Raw genomic sequence first — 10,053 nt, forward strand, 5'->3', positions numbered from 1 at the left:
AGGTTTACAGATTGTCCATTAACATGTTCACAAAGGGGTGATAGCAAGAATTGTGTTTCCTGTTTGGCGCTGCATAAATTGGATCTTCCTGTGACAAAAGTTCCCTGGCAAATTGAGGATGGTAGTGCATTCAGAAGGAACCCAGGCAAACATCTTCTGCAATTCAAAGCAGAACTAGGGACTAGGGTCAGGGGAATTAATTTAAGATCTTTAGCATGTGAGGTTGAAGTAACACCTTTTTATTTTAAGTGAGGTTAAAGTAACACCTTTTATTTTGGAAAACAGACTAGCACGTTGGGTTTTTTTTTTGTTTTTTGCTTATTTACATAACAACCTGTCTATAAGAAAAAGTGATCTCTTAGAATGTTATTTCTCTTTTTAGAAGTATACATATGTATACTTGTGTGTGAACATTTGTAGAAGAGTGCTTCAAAAGTTTATGGGAAAGTTTTATAGGAATTTTTGAAGCTCTCTCATAAGTGAGAGATGCTTATGCATTTACCGGGGAACTTTTAAATTAATGTGGTTTGTATGCTATAAGCCAAGCAATGCCCAGTGTTAGCAAATATATTTTCCATTATTTAAAAAGCAAGGTATACTGACCTGGCAGGGGAGATACCATGATCACGAAGGTGGTTTTCCCAGGGCGAGGCTTATCCATTGCACTCTGGATGTGCTGACCCCTGCGATTTCCCCAAATGTGGGAAACTCGACTGCATAATTTGTGGTAGTGGGGGACTATGTTCGTGCTCTCCCCTGATTAAAAAAGAAAGAAAGAACGAGATAAAGAAAGGAAGAAAGGAAGAAAACATAAGGTAAGAACATGAAAACAGTACATCATTATGTTTAAGTTTGAATTAGTTGCTCTGGTTTGGGTCTTATTATTTTAGAAAACTATTTGGGGGATTCCAGTTACCTAAAGCACCCCCCCCCCCCGCCATGGTGCAGTGAGTTAAGCATTGTTATGCTATCCAATAGGTCAGCGGTTCAAACTTATCAATTGCTCTGTGGGAGAAAGATGAGGCAGTCTGCTCCTATCGAGATTTATGCTCAGAAACCCTAGAAGCAGTTCAGCCCTGTCCTGTTCTATCAGACTCTACTTGATGGCCGTGGGTTTGCTGCTGGTTTGGATTTCTTTTGCTCATCTGTATATGATAGTTGACCTATGGGTTTACTTTTGTTTTCCAATCTGGTCTTTTGAGCACAATTGACTATTTAAAACTTTTTGTTCTGTGTACCAACAGAGAATTGAGTGATATTTGAGTATGTATTTAATATTTTTTTAACACTTCATAGCATTTTGCCTTAACATTTAAATCCAAAAGAGGAATAAAATATGAGCCATAGGTCTATAAGCAAGAGGGACCTTAAGCATGGATAAAAATAAAAATGAAGCTCTCTTTGAACTTTGACTCTTTCTTAAGCATATGACAAGATTTTCCATTTGGATTCGTATTTTATACTTATTTCACTTGTACTAACATCTAAAACCCATCTGTGATATTTGTCCAAAGAAGTAACATAGCACTAGCATTATAGTTGGAAAAGTTAAGCTCTGTTCCTTTCTAGCTTGGGGTTGGGCTTTATCTGGAATGCATGCAAGCCTAGCAGGGAAGTTGAGATATGTACAGAATTCTAAAGCAGTATGAAAAAGTGGGCAGTTGCATGGCTAGATGATCCACAAATTTGAAGACATTTTTATTGCAGTATTGGGAACCAAGCCAGAGACTGGACTTCAGCGATCTAGCCAAAACTGTGCCATGTTGCCCATGCAGATCTATAAAGAATCCGTAAAGAATATGTCAGAGGGATGAAGTGAAGTACATGCTCATCTGGGAAGCTTCAGAAGTGGAAGGCTCACCTTCTATGCAGGATATCGAGGTTTGCTTCCTGGCCAACCCACCTGAGGAACGGCCGGCACCTTGGCTCCTGTGCTGCTATGTGCCAATCAGGTTTCAGTAGAGCTTCCCATCTAAAATGGTCTAGGGAAGAAAAGACACATAATGTATCTCCAAAAACAACCAATGGAACTCTTAGGGCTCATCATGGTCTGACTCACAACCAAGCACGGAAATGAGGACTGGGCAGCTTTTCTTCCCATTGTGGATGTGGTTCCCATGAGTCGTGCAATGCTTTGACAGCTGAGAACAGCAATTTTCCCCTACAAGATTTCTCTTTTCCCTACTTCAACCTTTTTCAAAGAAGTCTGGAGTAGTATCTTACCTACAAAGACAGAGATGGTCTTATAAGTGCTCAAGTTTGTTGTTGTTGTTGTTGTTGTTGTTAGATGCAAACTCTGCCCATTATTGCGCTGTCATCGCATTGTTCCTATGTTTGGTACCATTGTCGCAGTCACTGTGACACTCATCTGTTGAGGGATTTCCTCTGTCCCCTGCCTTTGAAATCATAGATAAACACTTTTGATATTAAACAATATGGCTAACCTGTAGATATAACTTTGCAGTGACCAGTAAAATCAGCAAAAAATTCCAAGATTATCACAATTTTTGAGAAGGGGGTAAGAATTCATTTAAAAAGTCTCTTCTGGGTATGCTTTTGAAATGATGCACATTACTTCTCAAGCCAACATTAAAAATCTATTTGAGTGTTTCTAAATGCGGTCATATTCTGTTGCGAACATTTCTCAGCATGTTTGAAAGGATAGCCTCAAAAGAAGTGGGGCAAGTTGTTAGCTGTAGACACATGGCATCAGAAGCAACAGTTCCTGAAAAGAAAAAGGCTGAACTGTAATGATGGATAAGTACTACAAAGTAAAAGAGCAATGTTCAAAATAACCACATTAATCACTGCAAATATGTTGAAGTTTAACTAGGATGCTTCTCTCAGAACAGGACTATCCATACGTAATCTTAAATTTTCATTAAAAATAATTTTACTTTTTAAATGGCATTTTAATCGATAATGAATTTATAAGTTCTGGGAGTTATGTATGTTGATCTCAATTCTTGGTGGTTATAATCTAATGAAATATCATTGAAATGTTAAAATATTTAATTATACACAAATATCCTATGCATGTAGATTAATTTACTGCAAATTATTAATTGTCGATCAATTTTTAATGAACAGCTAGAGTTTTTATAGCCTCCTCTTATATTTCAATGAATCCTGTTCAGTTGTTTAAACACAGCTTAACATTCAAATTAAAAGAAACTGACTGCCATCAGGTTGATTCTGGTTTGTAGCAACCTATAAGACAGGGTTGAATTTTCCCCATGGGTTTGTGAGACTGTAACTTTTTAGAGTCACATTTAAGGGCAAAAGCCTGTCTATGTAAAGATAAATGCCTTATTGTTCTCTTTGTGTGATTGAAAATGGACTTTTCTAATAATAAAGTCACCTTCCCTTGTACACACGGCTCTGAAAATCCTGGAATCTTTTTCTTAACCAAGAAATAGCCTTCAATCATCCTCATTATAGATTTAATATGTCCCCTAGAATACATATTCAATCCCTGGTCTTGGTACTGATGGGCATGATTCTGCTGGAAATAGTTTTCTTTTGCTATGATAATGAGGTCACATCAATCAGAGTGGAATACATTTGAACCCTAAATTCCACTGGAAGGGAGAACACAGACAAAGTCAGCAAGGCCGTGGAATGACAAGGCTAACTGGCAGACATCAGAAGATAAGAGAGAGGCCGTGGAAGGAAACCGTATGGCATGGACTTGACCTGAATTGTTAGCATCCAGAACTGGGAGACAATAAATACTGCACACTTATAGACTTGCTTTGGCAGCACTAGGTAATGTCTAGTTCATGATCCTGTTCAACTCTCCTGGTTCGGATATAAGCTCAACACATCCCAAAGTTGAGCTAAATGCGGTGTCCGCCTTGATCTGGCGATGAAGAGGTTCCTATAGACTCTCTCGGGGTGCTAGACATCCTGCTCAGCTGACTGTACCCCACCAGGCACCTTTACAGAGAGAGACGAGAGTGAGAGTGGTCCTCTTTGGAGCTGGACCTCTCTCTCAGGCTCATGCGTATTGCTCTACCCATTCAGAGTGTCTTTACAACAGCCCATTAGCCTTACTCTCATTCCTACTGCAGAGAAGACACTCATTCTCAGGGCAGAGAATTCATATCTTAAGGTCACAAGTGTAGACATTTTCTAACTAGAGTCTGCCACATTAAAAAGCCTATATTCATTCTACTATTTGGATAAGAAACTTTTCCTACTGAGATTGTAGAACACTCTCATGGGACACACTCATACAGAAATGCATGGAGCAGCCGACTTGGGCACAGCAATACATTCCTACGTGGATGAAGGTGGAGGGGAAAATATTGTCAGAAGGAAAATAAAGTATATGAATAATGATTCATTTTAAGGAAATTGAATAAAAATATAAAAACAAGAAATCTCATTATTTTCTCCATTGTTGTTTTTCTCACAGAGTGACTGCTTGTAAGATAAAATGTAAGTAATATTGACATTGTCCCTATAGAATTACTAAAATGCAAGTCTAATTTGTAATGGAATGGAGAAAATATACTTTTGAGTTTCTCAGGAAACATTAATAAACTAAAAATGATTTTTATATGGTTGGTAATATATTCCACATACCTATGTCAACAAAATAGGATGCACTTAAAAATACCACTTAATAATAATTACAATGTAAAATAATGTGATGATAATTTACTGAATCCTTATTTCAAGTTAAACACAATTCTAGTGTTTTGCTGTTTTTGGTACCATCCAGTCAATTATGATTGATAACTACCCCTGGTACCAGGGCAGACTGGGCCCATACAGTTTTCCAGAATCTAACCTTTGTGAGACTAACTGACATGTCTTTCTCCGGTAGTACTGCCAGGCAGCTGCCAACTACCAGCTTACTTAACCACTGCGCCACCAAGGAGCCTTTTGAAGCACTTTTCCTATGTTTTCATTCAATACTCATGAGGGTCATGTAACACAGTTGTTCTAAATTCTATCTCTGGTACATATTAGGAAACTAAGGTAAATAAAAAATGGACTTTCTTTCCTATATTCCCACAGATCATATAGTGTTTCCCCAGGTTTCGAGTCAAGGCTTGTCAGTGCTCAGGACCTGCAGTGTTAGTATAAATTCATTTTTTAATAAATGCCATTTTGCATAGATCATCGAAGTCCTATACTTTTGTATTAAGTGTGATTTCAAAAATGCACACACAGGAGGAGATGGTGGACACGCACCAAAGTGTTGAAGGATTGAACATAAGCTCTAATGAAAGGTGTTGATTTTTTTAAATAGAAAGCTTTATACAGGAAAATGCACTAGTGAAATTTTAGTAATAACACAAGTCCGGGTGGCTTAGCAGATTAAGCATTGGACTTCTAACTGAGAAGTTTGTGGCTCAAACGTGCCAGTCTCTCTACAGCAGGGAGATGAGGCAATTTGTGCAAAGACCTGCAAGAAATCCCACTGGCATGGTGGGAAATGCACTGGTCATCTGACAATGCAACCCCAAACCCTCTTGGCTGGAAAAAAGATCAAAGCTTTTTTCATAAGTTATTTCTAGCCTTCAAAATCTTGGCTAGGGTTACCACGGGTCTGAACTGACACAGTGGCAGTCCATTTTAAGAAATAAATTATACTTGTTTAATAACTTCTCATATAATTAAACCTATCTATGAGGTTGGCATTTGTGTTCTGATTCCTCTTGAATGATAAAGATAATGGAAACACACCAAATTTCCTCTTCATCCCCTTGTCTACATCAGACAGTACTGGGTGCAAACCCGGAACATGAGTCAGGGTCCTTGGATTCCACATCTGATCTGCATTCCAGATCACACACCTATATTTGGAATAGACCTAACTAAATTTATCCTGAATGTCAAGTTTCTATAGACATATGTAATGGAAACAAAATTATTTTTCCTTCTTGTTAGAATTATAAGGAGGCCTGATGGCTGTCTTGTGCAGGCATTGGGCTGCTAATCAGATTCCAACCTATCAGCCACTCTGAGGGAGAACAATGGAATTATCTGCTCCCATGAAGATTTACAGCCTCAGGACCAGTGGCTAGAATGGCATGGCATTACCGGGAGATGGAGCGAAGGTGGGGTAGAAAGGGGAACTGATTACAAGGACCTACATATAACCTCCTTTCTGGGAGACAGGCAACAGAAAAGTGGGTGAAGGGAGATGTCGGGCAGTGTAAGATATAACAAAATAATGATAATTTATAAATTATCAAGGGCTCATGAGGGAAAGGGGAGAGGGGAGAGAGGGGGTGGAAATGAGGAGCTGATACCAAGGGCTCAAGTAGAAAGCAAATGATTTGAGAATGATGATGGCAACAAATGTGCAAATGTGCTGGACAAAATGGATGTATGTATGGCTTGTGAGAAGCGTTGTACGAGTCCCCAATACAATGATTTTAAAAAAGATTTACACCCTCTGAAACCCTGTGTAAGATCTCTATGAGGCTGCATTGACTCGATGGCAGTAGTGGAATATACACTGAATCCTATGATTGCCTCGTGAGTCCTCTCTAAGGCTCAGAAATCCAAAGGTATTCCGAGACTCTGTCCCTGCCCTATGTATAGGCTCTACCTTTGAAAATTAGATGAGTGGTAACCTTATTAGTGTTTCCTAGTCTCAATCCTACTTGAATTGAAAATGTCGCTGTAATTTTAGTGTGAAATAAAGTAACATAATATGCACGGAGCGTGAGTCCTCCTGTCAAAGAATGAATAAAACAGTCGTGCAAGGAAAAAAAATCTCACTGTTTAACCTCAATTCATGAGGATTAGCTTCTCTTTCTGTGTCTTTATGGGGTGCTACTTAACTAAATAAAACATCTCTACGTGCTGGAGTGTTAAAGAATATCTGAGAGCACCATATTCTGTAGCTAAAAATAGAAGTGGTGTGCCCTATGCCTCCCTGCAGAAGGGCTATGGGATCCCTCAACCCAATGGAGCCCAGATCATGCCTGCATCAGCAGGATAACCAGCTGTCTCTAACATGCTAGCTGGTTACATTGAAGGACATGCCCATAAAGACCCACAGAAAAACTAGTGTCCTGAGTTCTATTCTTTTTTTTTCTCACTGCCTTCAAGTGGATGTCAACTCATAGCAACCCTATAGGACGGGGTAGAACTGCCCCTGTGAGTTTCTGAGACTGTAACTGTTTGTGGGATTAGAAAACTCTGCTTTCCTCTCTCAGAGCAGCTGGTGGTTTTGAACTGCAGACCATGGGATCCCAGTCCAACTCATAACTACAACGGCCCCAGGGCTCCTAGTTAGTTCTTTAGATTTCATGCTTGGCTGCGTAGAGGGGCTGTGGAAAAGAAGAAGGCCCTCTGCAAGATGAATAGATAGAGTGGCTGCATAAATGGACTCAAATAGGATGTTTCACTCTCTTGTCCATTGGGTCGTTATGGGTTGTAACGGACTTGATTGCACTTAAAAAAAAGGCCCAATTAGTAGGAATTAAAGATGTCCCAAATGTCCAACCCTTTCAAGATATTATTCCAGTCCATCTTCCATTATTCCAGTCCAACTTTATTTAGTACATTCTTCACTGCAACATCTCAAAGAAACTCGTGGAACATGCGGCTGTGGATGCTGTTAAGTCCCAAATCGGTAGGTCAGGCCAAGGCAAACCAAATGCAGGACTCAGAGCGGAAGTCAAATATGTAGAAAAGTCAAAGCATGGCTTCTTACTTTTATCAATTCTCAGTCAAGAAACAGAAATCACAAAAGCTAAGACTTTGGTGGAGGTGTGGTTTTTATCTCTCCACTGATATTATATCCAAGAAAAGGTGTCATACCTTTTACTGGGGGAAAGACTAAGGGAACATCCCTGAATCTTGTAAGGGAGAAATCTCTCCAAAATGAGGTTATAAACACAGGCACAGACGCTAGAAATTACAATACATCACAAAAGGGATTATGGCAAAAGGAATTTATGGTTAGAATGGCCATAATAAGTATTTGACTTGGGAAAAGCCTAGCCTTTTTCTCACCAATAGTTCTCAGATCACTGAAAAGTTCCTCATACTAATCCCACCACCTCCTTTGTCCTGTGCCCTGCAAGAAAATCTATTCAGTTTATTTTTTGGAATCCCCCAATATTTACCATAATCTTCTGATCTGTCTTTTCTGCCTTGAATTTAACTGGTTCAGGACAGCCCCTGGGAAGCCACATTTTGATTAAAGCTTTTTATTAATGACCCTCGATCCAGATAAAGACAAGCGTATTGCGGACAAGCCATCACCCTATCAGAGAAACAGGTTTGTTGGCCATAAACACCGTTTGCCACAAACCCAGACATGTAGGAACTGGAGCCTTAGAGGCAATCATTTTTCACTAACTTTGTACAAAGATCTTGAAAGGAGAATAAAAGGACAGATCACTGTTCTTCCAGACATCCAAACTCCAAGCTAATATTTAAATACATTTGCATACTCTCATTTTTTGTATTGTATCTCATAATATGGTCACAGATATAACCAATCCATTCATTCAAAATATTTAAACACAATCTATAGTTCACCTTTAGGGTGAAGATGGCTTAAGCAAAAATATGAATACTCATTTGCAATGTTTGATATAAATAACTTATTGAAAGTAGGTTTTTAGTCCTTCAAAAATAAAATTAATTATTTTGCTCTGATCAGGATCTGATAATAGTGTTGTTTTATTAATTTCAGATGTTCAGTCTTTAAAAATTATTTCTTTAGTTTATATATTCTTTCATAAGTATATCATATGTTTATGTGGTTTCTACAATTACATCCAGTTTAATATCATTTAGCATTTTCCAATGTCAGTGGTTCAATCCCACCAGTCGCTTGGCAGGAGAGAGCTGAAACTATCTGATTCCATAAAGATGACCATTCTTGCAAGCCTGATACAGGGTTTCCAGGTGTCAGAATCAACTGAAGGGCACAGTGGGGCGTGTGTGTGTGTGTGTGTGTGTGTGTATGTGTTTGGAGGGTTTAAATATTGAATTTTTACATATTTCATCACTTGGAATATTTTTCATCCCAAAGCCAAGGGGGAGGCGTGTATAATGTTTATATGTTGAAGGTGGAGATGAAGTGGTGGGGGAAAGAAAGTAACTTTTATAAACCATTAAGCACAGAGAACAAAGTAACAGTCATGGTTATGAATAAAGCATTAGCTATTATTCAAGAATACCAAGGTTCTTCAGAAAAAAGTCATTAGACACAAGGTTCTAAGGTAACCAAGCCCTAACCTGTCTTACACGGGTTATTACAATTTGTTTGTTTGTTTGTTTTCCCCCCACAAATTATTCATGTGTTACTCTCTCTCTTCTTTTTCCCCCAACCCTGCAAAATTTCTTCCTCTCACTTTTTGTAAGCATTCTCTGGCAGTGTTTACTCTATTCTGCTTACTTTAATATCTATTTCTGGTCCTATGAAAAATTTACTTAAGGCAGGTAATAATTTTATATTACTAGAAATTAAAACCATCTATATTTACTAGTGCAGGAGCCTTTGTGCTGTAGTGCTTACACATTGGGCTACTTACTGCAAGTCAGCAGTTCTAAACCATCAGCCACTCCGTGGGAGAAAGTGGAGGCTTTCTACTCGATAACAGTTACACTCTCAGAAAGCCACAGCCATAGTTCTACCCAGCCCTCAAGGGCTGCTATGAGTCAGCACCTACGTCATGGTGGCAAGAGTATTCACTAGTAGATCAGAAATGACATGCAAAAATTAGCTTTTGTAATTTTCTGATAAAAGATCTTTCTCATGAATGGAAAAGTGTAACATCATCTTGAAACCAGAGTATAAATGGACAGAGAACTGCAAAGCACTGTGGAATAAGCATTGGGCTGCTAACTGTGAGGCAGGCAGTTCAAATCTACCATTCACTTCATGGTTAAAAGATGAAACTGTCTTCTCTCATACCGATTACATGGAACTGTGTGTGACCTCCTCCCTGGGGGACAGACAACTGAAAAGTAGATGAAGGGAGATGTCGGACAGGGCAAGATATGACAAAATACCCATTTATAAACTATCAAGGGCACATGCGGGAGGGGGGAGCGGGGAGGGAGGGG

The 10,053-nt window shown here is 38.9% G+C and overlaps 1 non-coding gene across 1 annotated transcript; it reads left to right on the top strand.

Annotated features, from left to right (window-relative positions):
- Nucleotides 1-595: 595 nt before the first annotated feature.
- On the top strand, nt 596-759 carry LOC115871664. Its single transcript, XR_004047394.1, has one exon. It is a non-coding gene; the product is annotated as a U1 spliceosomal RNA (small nuclear RNA).
- Nucleotides 760-10,053: the final 9,294 nt, after the last annotated feature.

The sequence above is a fragment of the Echinops telfairi genome, unplaced genomic scaffold, assembly GCF_000313985.2.
Source record: "Echinops telfairi isolate 266 unplaced genomic scaffold, ASM31398v2 ScPeMD7_7400;HRSCAF=8409, whole genome shotgun sequence".
Classification (NCBI taxonomy): domain Eukaryota; kingdom Metazoa; phylum Chordata; class Mammalia; order Afrosoricida; family Tenrecidae; genus Echinops; species Echinops telfairi.